This window comes from Rhinolophus hipposideros (assembly GCF_964194185.1).
Source record: "Rhinolophus hipposideros genome assembly, chromosome: X".
NCBI classification, from domain to species: Eukaryota; Metazoa; Chordata; class Mammalia; order Chiroptera; family Rhinolophidae; genus Rhinolophus; species Rhinolophus hipposideros.
Genome location: NC_138046.1, coordinates 83,318,292 through 83,332,666, shown reverse-complemented (window position 1 = coordinate 83,332,666; position 14,375 = coordinate 83,318,292). Strand labels below are relative to the sequence as shown.

General features: G+C 37.1%; 1 protein-coding gene and 1 pseudogene across 7 annotated transcripts in view; one reads left to right on the top strand and one right to left on the bottom strand.

Annotated features, from left to right (window-relative positions):
• Nucleotides 1–14,375, bottom strand: part of PFKFB1 (6-phosphofructo-2-kinase/fructose-2,6-biphosphatase 1) — an 88,800-nt gene that overhangs the window by 59,945 nt on the left and 14,480 nt on the right. The gene's annotated exons all lie outside the window — the stretch shown is intronic.
• Nucleotides 11,354–12,642, top strand: LOC308494608 (keratin, type I cytoskeletal 18-like; annotated as a pseudogene). The gene has a single exon. The product of its transcript is annotated as a keratin, type I cytoskeletal 18-like (transcript).

Sequence of the window (14,375 nt, the reverse complement as noted above, 5' to 3'; positions counted from 1 at the left end):
TTCCTCAAAAAACTACAAATAGAATTACCATATGACTCAGCAATCCCTCTCCTGGGGATCTACCCAAAGAATTTGAAATCATTTATACATAAAGTCACGTGTGCTCCAATGTTCATTGCAGCTTTGTTTACGGTGGCCAAGACATGGAAACAACCAAAGTGTCCTTCGATAGATGAATGGATAAAGAAGTTGTGGTATATATACACAAAGGAATACTATTCGGCGTTAAGGAAAGATGACATAGGAACATTTGTGACAACATGGATGGATCTTGAGAGTATAATGCTAAGCGAAATAAGTCAGACAGAAAAAGCAGAGAACCCTATGATTTCACTGATATGTGGTATATAAACCAAAAACAACAAAAGAACAAGACAAACAAATGAGAAAGAAAAACTCATAGACACAGACAATAGTTTAGTGGTTACCAGAGGGTAAGGGGGTGGGGGGTGGGTGATGAGGGTAAGGGGGATCAAATATATGGTAATGGAAGGAGAACTGACTCTGGGTGGTGAACACACAATGGGATTTATAGATGATGTAATACAGAATCGTACACCTGAAGTCTATGTAAATTTACTAACAATTGTCACCCCAATAAATTTAAGTAAAAAAAAATAGAAAATTATAAAAAAATTACAAATAGAATTACCATATGATCCAGCAATCCCTCTCCTGGGGATCTACCCAAAGAATTTGAAATCATTTATACATAAAGACACGTGTGCTCCAATGTTCATTGCAGCTTTGGTTACGGTGGCCAAGACATGGAAACAACCAAAGTATCCTTCGATAGATGAATGCATAAAGAAGTTGTGGTATAGATACACAATGGAATACTATTCGGCGTTAAGGAAAGATGACATAGGAACATTTGTGACAACATGGATGGATCTTGAGAGTATAATGCTAAGTGAAATAAGTCAGACAGAAAAAGCAGAGAACCCTATGATTTCACTGATATGTGGTATATAAACCAAAAACAACAAAGGAACAAGACAAACAAATGAGAAACAAAAACTTATAGACACAGACAATAGTTTAGTGGTTACCAGAGGGTAAGGGGTTTGGGGGGTGGGAGATGAGGGTAGGGGGGATCAAATATATGGTGATGGAAGGAGAACTGACTCTGGGTGGTGAACACACAATGGGATTTATAGATGATGCAATACAGAATTGTACACCTGAAATCATGTAATTTCATTAACAATTGTCACCCCAATAAATAAAAAAAGAAACTGTGGTATATTTATACAATGGAGTATTACGCAGCCATAAAGAAGAATGAAATGTTACCATTTGCAACAATATGGATGGACCTAGAGAAAATTATGCTAAGTGAAATAAGTCAGACAGAAAAAGACAAATACCCTAGGATCTCACTTATATGTGGAATCTAAAGAAAAGAATAAATGAATGAACTAATCAGAAACAGTTTCAGAGACATAGAGGAAAAACTGAGGGTGCTAGATAGGACGGGGGGGTGGGGATAAGGGGGAAGGTGAGGGGATTAGAAAGCACAATCTGTAACCACAAAATTGCCATGGGGATACAAAAGTCAATTTGGGGAATGCAATCAATAATGTTGTAAAGATTTTGTAGGGTATCTGATGGACACTTGTCTCATTAGGGAGACCACCTCAGGGATGATGTAGATGCCTGATCACTGCACTGCACACCTGAAGCTGAAGCTGAACAATAATGAATGTCAACTATAATTATATATATGTGTATATGTGTATATATATATATGTATATATATATATATATATGTATATGTATATAGTTGCAAGAAGTGGAATACAGCATAAGGACTAGAGACAGTGGAAATGTAATGGCTGTATGCGATGTCAGAGGGGTAGTAGATTGGGGGAGGGGGGTTATCACTGTGTGAGGGATATAAATGATAAATGTCTAACTATTACATGCTTTTGTACACCTGAAACTAATTTTTTAAAAAGAACATAACAAGGCAAGTGTGGAAGAAAAAATATTTGAAGAAATAATTGCCAAAATCTTCCAAAATTAGTAATTGATACCAAACCAGAGATTGAAGTACCTCAGAGAAAAACAAGCAGGGTAACTAAAATTTTAAAAAGAACCACATCACACTCAGGCATATCAAATTCAAACTGCAGAAAATCAGGCAGAAATAATATATTTAGGCCAGCCAGGAAAAAGGGGTGGGGTGGGGGAACATCTTACCTGCAGAGGAATAAGAAGAATAATTACACTAGACTTCTTGTCAGAAGCCACATAAGCAAAAATACGGTGGAATGAAACCTTTAAAGTATTGAAAGTAAAAAATAAATAAAAAATGAAACAGAGAACCCCTGCCAATCCAGAATTCAAAATTCAACAATGCCCTACAAAAAATGAAGGCAAAATAAAGACTTTTTCTGACCAAAAAAAGAAAGAAAAATAAACAAACAAACAAACAAAAAAACCAGGAAATTCATCTCCAGCAAACCTGCCTTATGAGAAATATTAAAGGACATTATTGAGGCAGAAGGGACATGATATTGGTCAGAAAATTGTATCTACATGATTAAAGGAAGAGCCCTGGAAAAGAAATAAAAGCAAATATATGTTTTTATATTTCATATTCTTGGTTGTTCTAAAAGATAACTGACTGTTTAAAGCAACAATAATAACTGTATTGGGTGCTTATAGCATATGTAAAAATGAAATGAATACAACAATGACACAAGGAAATGGAGGAAGAAATTGGGAATATTCTAAGGTACCTGCACTACCTGGAAGCAATATCGTGTTATTTGAAGGTGAACCCAAATGATTTTAAAATGTATATTTAAAGCCTAGGGGAACCACTGAAAAATTGAAAAAAGACATATAAATGATAAGTAAACATTGCAGATAAAATGGTATCAAATAAAATGAGAAAAGGCAAAAAAAAGAGAGAGAGAAAAAGGAAACAAAGAACAAATGCAATGAATAGAAAACAGTTAGCAGGATGGTAGATTTTAATCCAATTATGTCAATAATCACTTTAAATATGAGTTGTTCTAAACACACCAACTAAAAGACAGAGATTGTCACATTGGATAAAGAAAAAAGCAACACCTAACTATATGCTGTCTACAACACACACACAGCTGGGTCCAGTTCTGGGACCTTCTTTTATTTCTCACTAACTCAAATATATAACTTTGATAGGATGAATAGATACTTGTTTGAAAACTGAAAAGTAAGTATAGGCAGGTGAATCAGGGAAGAACACCAGAGTTTGAAATACCACCTAAAGAGTTGTGAGTTCAACACTATTTTCCCTCCAGCATCCTGAGCCTAAACTGAACATGACACAGAATCCAGCAGTGAGCACTGTTTAGCAGACAGAGTGAAATATGGGAGAAGCCTTGAAGTTCTGGCCTGAGGAGTAGAAAAGAGAACTTCTAAAGTTCAGAAACAATATGGGAAATCTCTCAGGTTTTTATTTACTCTACTTCTTCTTTGGTCCCACAATGGAGGTAGTGACAGCAAAGGCAGCCCAGAAACAAGAGTGAACCTTTATTATTATATTATATTATATTATGTTATATTATGTTATATTTATTATATTATATTATATTATATTATATTATATTATATTATATTATATTATATTATATTATATTATATTATATTATATCATATTATATTATATTAATTTTATATTGTGAAACTTTAGAAATCAAAACTCTAAGGAATGAGGTCCTTTCTGTGGTGGAGCCATGGTCTCAAGGGGACAAAACTAAACTTCATATTAGTTTTTCCTCTCTCTCTCCTCCTGCAACTTGTTCATGGAAATGGTACAACCAAGACAGTGGGTAGTTTCTGAACAGAGGACAGAAAATGGGAACCCAGGGAACAGGAAAGTACGGAAAAAATAAGAGGGAACAGTTTAGAAAAGCAACTACATGAAGCTATTTTGAGCCTCTGGGTTCACTTCTGACCTGTGAGTGCTTTGATCTGATTCTACTTAATATGCCAAAGATTTGGAAATTGAGCTAGTAAGTAAACCTCCACCCAAATCCCAGACTGACCACTAGATGGTGCACACACAGGACTGATCTAAATAGTACCACAAAAGTTTTGAAATCTGAACTGATGTTGGAACTACAATACAGAAGAATAACAACCTCCATAGGATATAAACAAGATTCTGGGTCTCAAACAATATTCACAATGTCCAGCTAACATACAAACGACTATGAAACCTCAACTCACCTAGAAAAAGACCATCAACAGATCTGAATGATAAAATGACACAGATGTTGGAATATTCTTAAATTATCTATTATAAAAATGCTGAATGAACAATCACAAACAATCTTAAAAGAGATATTAAAATAGAATAATTCAACAAATAAATTGAAGATACAAGCAAGAATCAAGTAAAAGATTTAAAACTGAAAACTATAATAGCTACAACAAAAATCCCTCACTAAATGGCATAATAGAAATGATAGAGAAAAGAGTCAATAAACTCAAAAATCCATCAATAGAAATCATCCAATATAAACAACAGAGAAACAAAATATTGAAAAGAACAGAGAAACTAAGAATATATGGGACCTGTGTATCCAAAAAAAATGTTATTGGAGTTCCAGATGGAGACAAGAAAGAGGAAGGCCTAAAAAAGTATTTGAGAAAATTATGATTGAAAGTTTCCCAAGTTGATTATCATCATAAACCCAGTGAATCAAGAGGCTGAGCAAATCCTAAATAGGATAAAACCATGAAATCCCATCTAGACACAAAACAATCAAATTGCTAAAAATGAAGGAAAAGGAAAAACCTTGAAGGTAATTGGAGAAAAATGACACATTACCTATAAGGGAACAATAATGATTCAAATGACTGCATATTTGTTAGCACAAACTGTAGAGGCCCTAGTAAAGAGGCATAACGTTTTTAAAGTAGTGAAAGAAAAGAGTTGCTAACTTAGAATTCTACGTCCAGCTAAAATATCCATCATTCAAGAAGTTGAAATAAAAAACTTTCTCAGTGAAGGAAAACTAAGAATCCATAGCTAGCAAACTTTCACTAAAAGAAATGCTACATTTCTTTAGATAGAAAAGAAATTATACCAGAGGGAGCTAAGAACATGGGGAAATGAAGGAAGTACAACAGAAATGGTAAATAGCTGGATAAATATAACAGGTGTTTTTGCATTTTTTTAGTCCTTTAAAACATGTTGGATGCTAGAAAGCAAACAATATATAACATTGTATAACACTGTACAATGGGATCCTCAATGCACACAGATATAATAAATAAGATATATATAAATTATATATATATATATATAATGAAGGGGGAAGTATAAAGTGACATATATGGTAGTAAAGTTTATGCATTCATATTGAAGTAGTAACAGATTGATTCTATGCAGACTAAAAAGTTAAGTGTATGTTTTGCAATCCCTAGAGAAACTACTAAAAATTATGCCATGACAAACAGTAGAAATCACAATAGATAAAGTACAATAAAATACTAAAAACTATTCAAATAAACCAAAAGAAGGCAGGAAAAAGGGGAAAATGAACTGAAAAGGGAGACAATAGAAAACACACAAGAAAATAGTACATCTAAATCTAAACACACCAATAATTACATTAAAGGTAAATAATGTAAACACATCAATTAAGAGACAGTCAAATATATTTTGAATTAAAAATCTCATTGCACAAATATAGACTGTAAATTCTATATAATCTATTCAGGAAACGAGAAAACAGAAAAAAACACTTCTTAACTTATTTTTGAGGCGTGCATTACCTTGACACCAAAACCATTTTTAAAAGTACAAAAAAAGAGAGAAATATATAAACCAATGTCTCTCATGAACGTAGACATGAAAATCCTAAAAAAAATTGGCAAATAAAATTTGGCCATATATAAAAATCAATATAGTAGTCCCCCTTATCCATGGGGGATACATTCCAAGACACTCCATTGGATGTCTGGAACCACAGATAGTACCAAATCATATATATACTGTTTTTTTTCTATACATGCATACATATGATAAAGTTTCATTTATAAATTAGGCACAGTAAGAGATTAACAACAATACTCGATAATAAAAAATAGGATAATTGTAACAATGTACTGTAATAAAAGTTATGTGAATGTGGTCTCTGTCTCTGTCTGTCTCTGTCTCTCTGTCGCTCTCTTTCCTGAGTATGTTTTATATATTTCAGGCCAAACCTATTCCTGAATTTGTGTAATCATCCCCTACTTGCAGTAAATGCCTTGGTTTCACTCATTTCAGGAGATCCCTTTCTGAAGTCTTCATATAAGCTCAATGCTTTCTGGCAGAACATGTTGCCATCAATCAGAGCACATTTTCTGTCCATGTCACCCAATTAAAAATTTACTGCCTTTTCAATCTTAACTAAGCACTTGTCACACACTGTAGCTGTAACTTTTGCAGTTTGAGGTGAGGCAGAAAAAGTAGCACACATTTCTTTTTCCTCCTTCACAATTTCATGGGTATATTTGTTCTTACCATCGAGCTCATCAACCTAAGTATGCATTTTTCTTTCCTTATTAGGTTGAAGACTTTCACCTTTTTACCAAAAGGAAACAGTTTACAGCTTCTCTGTAGCATATCCAAATTGCCAGTATCACTACTCTTGCAATTTGGGGCCATTATTAAGTAAAATAAGGGTTACTTGAACACAAGCACTGTCATATCACATAAGTTGATCTGATAACTGAGACACCTACTAAATGACTAACAGGTGGGTAGTGTACACAGCATGGATACACTGGAAAAATGGATGATTCATGTGTCAGGTGGGATGGAGTGGGATGGTGTGAGATTTCATCACACTACTCAGAACAACATACATTTTAAACTTATAAATTGTTTATTTCTGGATTTTCCATTTAATACTTTCAATTAGGTAACTGAAACCACAGAAAGTGAAACTGCAGATGATGGGGGAGAGGGGTACTGTAATAATACACCACAACCAAGCATGTTTTTTTAAGTGCTATATATTTATTATGGAAATTTTGGAGAAGTCAGAAAAGAGCAAAGAACAAAATTAAAGTTAAAATCAATCCATGATATAACCATTGTTAATATTTTGGTATACTTCCTCCCCTGCTAACATTTTTAAGATAGTTTATATCATACTGAAAAAAATATATATTGATTATATAGTTCTTTATAAATGTAAGTTATATTGTGAACATTTTCCATTGCATGTTTTAACCCAGGAATGCAAAGCTGGGTCAATATATGAAAATTAATCAGTGTAAAAAAAGTATCAAAAAAGTGAAAAAAAACTTTTGACAAAATACAACATCCATTTATGATGAAAACTCTCAGCAAACTAAGAATATAAGAGAACTTCTTCAACCAAATAAAGGATATCTACAAAAAGAAAAAACTCCTACAGCTAACATTGTACTTTATGTTGATAGACTGAATGCTTTCCTAATATCAGGAACAAGGCAAGAATGTCCACTCTCACCACTCCTATTCAACATAGTACTGGAACTCCTAATCAATACTACAAGGCAAAAAGAAAAAAAAAGAAAAATGAAATAAAAGACATACAGATTGTAAGGGAAGAAATAAAACAGCTTTTGTTCACAGACAACATGATTGTCTATGTACAAAATCCCAGGAAATCTACAAAAATCCTCCTATAACTAATAAACGAGTTTATCAAGTTCACAGGACACAATGTCAACACAAAAGACAACCATTACTGTCAACAAGCAATGAACAATTCAAAACCAAAATAAAAAGTAAATATTTAAAATAGCTCTAATAAGATAGAATACTTAGGTATAATACTAACAAAACCTGTATAGGATGTATGTGCTGAAACTACAAAATGCTACTTAAAGAAATCAAAGAACTAAATAAAAAAAACACATACTGTGTTTATGGATTAGAAGACTCAACATAGCCAATATGCTCATTCTCTGCAAATTGATCTATAAATTTAACACAGTACCAATCAAATATCTCACCAGGATTCCTTGAAGATATAGACAAGCTGATTCTAAAATGAATATAGAAGAGCAAAGGAAGTAGAATGGCTAAAATAATTTGCAAGATAAGAACAATTTTGAAGGAAACTCCCTACCTGATTTTAAGACTTGCTATAAAGTTACAGTATAGTAGTCCTCCCTTATTTGTGGTTTTGCTTTCTGTGGTTTCAGTTACCATTGTCAATTGTGGTCCAAAGTATTAAATGGAAAATTCCAGAAATAAACAATTTACGTTTTAAATTTCATGCAGTTCTGAGTAGGGAGATGAAACCTTGCACTGTCCCACTGTGTCCCTCTTGGGACATATATCATCCCTTTGTCCAGTGCATTCATGTTATACATGCTACCCACCGATGCCCATGTTTGTTATCAGATAGACTTAATATAGTATTGCAATGCTTATGTTTGAGTAACCCTTATTTTACTTAATACTGGCTCCAAAGAGCAAGAATAGTGATTCTGGAAATTCAGATATGCCAAAGAGAAGCCATAAAATGCTTCCTTTAAGAAAGAGAAGACAACTTCAAATTACAATGTTCATCCAAAAGGCTTTGGCAAAGCAACATTCAACTATTAAGGATCCCTAACCATTGATATCATCTGCTTTTGACATCCAACCATCAACATCATCAAGACACAATAGTCTAGGATCACCCAAAACAGTTGATTTTCCTTCTGACATGTGGTCAGAAGGTCAATAAGTAGCCTAGTGACACATCACAATGCCTATGTCATTCACCTCACTTCATCTCATCACATAGGCATTGTGTCATCTCATTTCACATCATCACAAGCAAAAGAAGGGTGTGTATAGTACAATAAGATATTCTGGAGTCTCACTTAGATGTCATCAAAATGGCAGCGTGAGGTGAGCATCTGTAAATTTCCCCTGGAATTTACAACTAATCGAACAACTATAACTCCACAAAGGACTCCCTGCACAGCAGACAGGCAAGACAGAGAGGCCAACTACTGACTGAATTCACCTAAAGGTGGGCGAATCATGCGAGAGGGGGAGGCGGGAAGGGAGAAGTGCGGAGACAAGCCATGCAGGCGCAGGACGCAGACCTAGCTCAGTGCTCCAAGTCGCTGCAACCCGGAACTACCGCAGCTGCAGGACAGGGAAGAACTCAGACTGCTAGGGCTTCGTTTATGGCCCACAAGGCTGAGGGGACAGCACATAACAAGACTGAACCCAACGCTGATGGCAGAGACCTCGAAGAAAAGACTGAGGAAAGAAGGCTGAAAATGGTGGTTTAAGCCCTCACTGCTGAGCAGAGAATGGAAGCCTTCGGCACTGAGACGAGCCGAACCCTCCTTACCCACCAAGAGCTCGCCCCGCCCCCACCTGCCCAGGGCTAGAATCGGAACAGTAGCAGTGTCAGATCAAAGGAACAGAATATTTGCTGTTCTGAGAACTGTGGACCCCAGACACAGATTCGCAGCCCAACTGGTGCCGGCAAAGGGGAAAAAGCTAAGGAAGCAGGATCAGCTGTGGTGGTGGCTGCCACCATTGCTCTGGGCCACGTCTCACAACTCACTCCACCCCTGGCCCCACGTATCTGGGTGGATCCCTGCAGGACTAAAGACAAATGCTGAAATATACGGGCTCAAAATCTGGTGCAGGAAGAGCTTTGGAACTTCAAAAGCTCTCCAAATACCCACAAAGACACTGCAAACTGTGACCCAGGCGAACTATTAACAGAGGAGAAGCCCGTCTCCCAGGAAATTCCCCCATGGTGTGAGAAGCTGGAATAGTGCAGAGAAAACATAGCACTACCGTGTGAGAGAGAAAAAAAGGCTGCAGTCAGAGAGAAAATAAAACATTCTACCAACAAGTACTGAAAACAAAAAAAAAAAGACCTCTTCCTATCAACCTGTTGCAGAACCCACTCCTGTAGATGTCTAGGAAGAGAAATACTAAATCAGTAATTGCCGTGAATAACCAAGGCAACAAGACAGATCAGAAAGAAAGTGAAAAGTCTCCAGAAAAGGAACTTAAAGATGTGGAAATATGTGACTTAAATGACAGAGAATTCAAGATTGCAGATCTGAAAAAACTCAACAAGATGCCAGAAAACACAGAAAGGCAGTTTAATGAACTCAGAAACACAATGAAAGAACAACATGAGCATTTTATGAAAGAGATTGGAATTTTAAAAAGAACCAAATGGAATTTCTGGAGATTAAGAACTCAACAGAAGAAATTAAGAACGAAATAGCCAGCTTAGGTAGTAGAGTTGACCAGCTGGAAGAAAGAATCAGTGACATCGAAGATAGAAACCTGGAAATTACACAGATGGAAGAAGAAAGAGACTTGAGACTTAAAAGAAATGAAAGAACTCTACAAGAACATTCTGACTACATCAAAAGGAGCAATATAAGAATAATGGGCATACCAGAAGGAGAAGAAAGAGAGACGGGAACAGAGAATATATTCAAACAAATTGTCGATGAGAACTTCCCAAACTCGTGGACAGAACTGGATCCTTGAATCCAAGAAGCAAATAGAAAACCTAATTACCTCAATCCCAACAGTCCTTCTCCAAGGCACATTGTATTGAAGCTGTCTAAAATCAACAACAAAGAAAAATCCTCAAGACAGCTAGGGAAAAGAACACAGTAACCTACAAAGGAAAGCCCATTAGATTGTCATCAGATTTTTGAGCAGAAACTCTACAATCCAGGAAGGAATAGAACCTAATACTCAAACTATTGAAAGAGAGAAATTATGAACCAAGAATAATATATCCAGCGAAGATATCCTTTAGATATGAAGGAGGAATAAAGACCTTTGCAGGCATACAGAAGCTGAGGGAATTTTCTAATACACGACCTGCACTACAAGAAATACTAAAGGAGGCTATTCAACCACCATCAAGAGGGATAATTTCTGGCAACCAAAACATAAAAAGGGGGAGAATAAAGGCTTGAACAGGAATATGGGAATGGAAAAACTAAGCGTGCTGAAAAAAAATGGAATACTCTAAATATCAAGCTTTCTTTTACATAAACTTAAGGGTAGCCACTCAAAAAAAAAAATCCAGAACTGAAATATATACTCTAATAAAAGAAGAAACAGAGGCAAACATCATAGACTACCAACACACAGAAATAATAGACAACAACAAAAAGACAAAGAAACAATGGAGACACAGCCTTACCAGAAAACTAAAGATAGAATGACAGGAAATCCTCACATATCAATAATCACCCTAAATGTAAATGGACTGAACTCACCAATAAAAAGGCACAAAGTAGCAGACTGGATCAAAAAAAGTAAACCCGGTGTCCCGAACCTGAGTTTTGGCCTCTTGCCTTCTTCCACAACAACATGAGCTTCAGCATCTGCTCCAGCTTCTCCACCAGCTACTGGAACCTGGGCTCCGTGCACTCACCCAGCCACCAGGTCTGGCCGGCCAGCAGCGCGGCCAGCGTGTATGCAGGTGCAGGGGGCTCAGGCTCCCGGATCTCTGTGTCCCACTCCACCCATATCCGGAGTGGCTGGGGATCTGGGGGCCTGGCCGCGGGGATAGCCGGGAGTCTGGCATGCCTGAGGGGCATCCAGACCGAGAAGGAGACTATGCAAGGCCTGAATGATCACCTGGCCACCTACCTGGAGAGAGTGAGGAGCCTAGAGGCTGATAATCGGAGACTGGAGAGCAAAATCCGGGAACACCTGGAGAAGAAGGGGCCCCAGGTCAGAGACTGGGGCATTACTTCAAGACCATCGAGGACCTGAAGGCTCAGATCTTTGCAAGTTCTGTGGACAATGCCTGCATTGTTCTGCAGATTGACAATGCCCGTCTTGCTGCTGATGATTTCAGAGTCAAGTATGAGACGGAGCTGGCCATGCATCAGTCTGCAGAGAGTGATATCATTGGGCTCCGAAAGGTCATTGATGACACCAATGTCACTCGGCTGCAGCTGGAGACAGAAATTGAGGCTCTCAAGGAGGAGCTGCTCTTCATGAAGAAGAACCATGAAGAGGAAGTAAATGGTCTACAAAACCAGATTGCCATTTCTGGGTTGACCGTGGAGTTGGATGCTCCCAAATATCAGGACCTCAGCAAGGTCATGGCCGACATCTGAGCCCAGTATGATGAACTGGCTCAGAAGAACCAAGAGGAGCTAGACAACTTCTGGTCCCAGTAGACTGAGGAGAGCACTACAGTGGTTACCTCACAGAATGCTGAGAAAGGAGCTACTGAGGCGACACTCACAGAGCTGAGATGTACAGTCCAGTCCTTGGAGATTGACCTGGACTCATTGAGCAATGTGAGGCCCAGCTTGGCGAACAGCCTGAGGGAGGTAGAGACACGCCATGCCATCAGGATGGAACAGCTCAATGGGATCCTGCTGCACCTGGAATCAGAGCTGGCCTAGACCCGAACAGAGGGGCAACGCCAGACCCAGCAGTATGAGGCTCAGTTGAACATCAAGGTCAAGCTGGAGGCTGACATCACCACTTACCGCCGCCTGCTAGAAGAAGGGGAAGACTTGGATCTTGGTGATGCCCTGGACAGCAACGCCATGCATTCCATCCAGAAGACCACCACACGCAGGATTATAGATGGAAAAGTGGTGTCTGAGGTCAACGACACCAAAATTCTGAGGCGTTAAGGAAGCGGAAGCAGGACACCTCTTGGGGGACAATAGGTCAATAAAAAGTTCAGAGGTCATTGTAAAAAAAAAAAAAAACTAAATCCAACCATATGCTGTCTGCAAGAGACACATATCAGCTATAAGGACAAGCATAGACTCAAAGTGAAAAGGTGGAAATTGACACTCCAAGCAAATAGTATGCAGAGAAAATCAGGTGTAGCCAAAATGATATCAGATGAAACAGACTTCAGGGTGAAAAAGATAACAAGAGACAAGATGGACATTTCATCATAGTAAAGGGGACTATCCAACAAGAAGACATAACAGTCATCAATATTTATGCCCCCAATCAGGGAGCACCGAAATATACCAAGCAACTACTAACAGACTAAAGAGAGAAATTGACCAAAACACAATTATACTAGAGGATTTAAATACATCATAGACAGCTATGGATAGATCATCTAAACAGAAAATAAATAATGAAATAGCAGAGATGAAATGGACATAATTGACATATATAGACCACTTCATCCTAAAATATCAGACTATACATTTTTTTCTAGTGCACATGGAACATTCTCAAGGATAGACCATATATTGGTACATAAAAACAGCCTCAGCAAATTTAAGAAGATTGAAATCATACCAGCATATTCTCTGATCACAAGGCTTGAAATTGGATATTAACTGCATAGAGAAAGCAGGAAAAAACACAAATGCATGCAGATTAAACAACATGCTTTTAAAGAATGACTGGGTCAAAGAAGAAATTAGAGGAGAGATCAAAAGATACATAGAAACAAATGACAATAAAAATATAGCCTACCAAAATTTTTGGGATGCAGCGAAAGCAGTTTTAAGAGGGAAATTTATATCATTACAGGCCTATCTCAAGAAACAAGAAAAATCTCAAATAAGTAACCTCATGTTACACCTCAAAGTACTAGAAAAAGAAGAACAAGTGAAACCCAAGGTCAGCAGAAGAAAGGAAATAACAAAAATCAAGCAGAACTAAATGAAATAGAGAACAAGAAGACAATAAAAAAAATTAATGTGACAAAGACCTGGTTCTTTGAAAAGATTAACAAAATCGACAAACACTTGGCTTTACTCACTAAGATAAAAAGAGAGAAGACACTAATTACAAAATCAGAAATGAAAAAGGGGAAGTTATCACGGACACCACAGAAATACAAAGGATCATCCAAGAATACTATGAAGGACTATATGCCACCAAATTCAATAACCTAGAAGAAATGGACAAGTTCTTAGAAACATATAGCCTTCCAAGGCTAAACCATGAAGAACTGGAAAATCTAAACAGACCAATCACCAGTAAAGAAATTGAATCAGTCATCCAAAACCTTCCCAAAAGCAAAAGTTCGGGACCAGATGGCTTCACTAGTGAAATCTACCAAACCTTCAAAGAGGATCTAACATTAATCCTGCACAAACTCTTCCAAAAAATTGAAGAACAGACAGTACTCCCTAACTCATTTCATGAGGCCAACATTACCCTGATACCAAAACCTGGTAAGGACAACACAAAACAAGAAAACTACAGACCAATATCTCTGATGAATACAGATGCAAAAATCCTAAACAAAATTCTACCAAATCGAACACAAGAATGCATTAAAAAGATTATTCATCATGACCAAGTGGGGTTCATCCCCGGAGCACAAGGATGGTTCAACATTCACAAATCCATCAATGTGTTACATCACATAAAAAAATAAATAAATAAA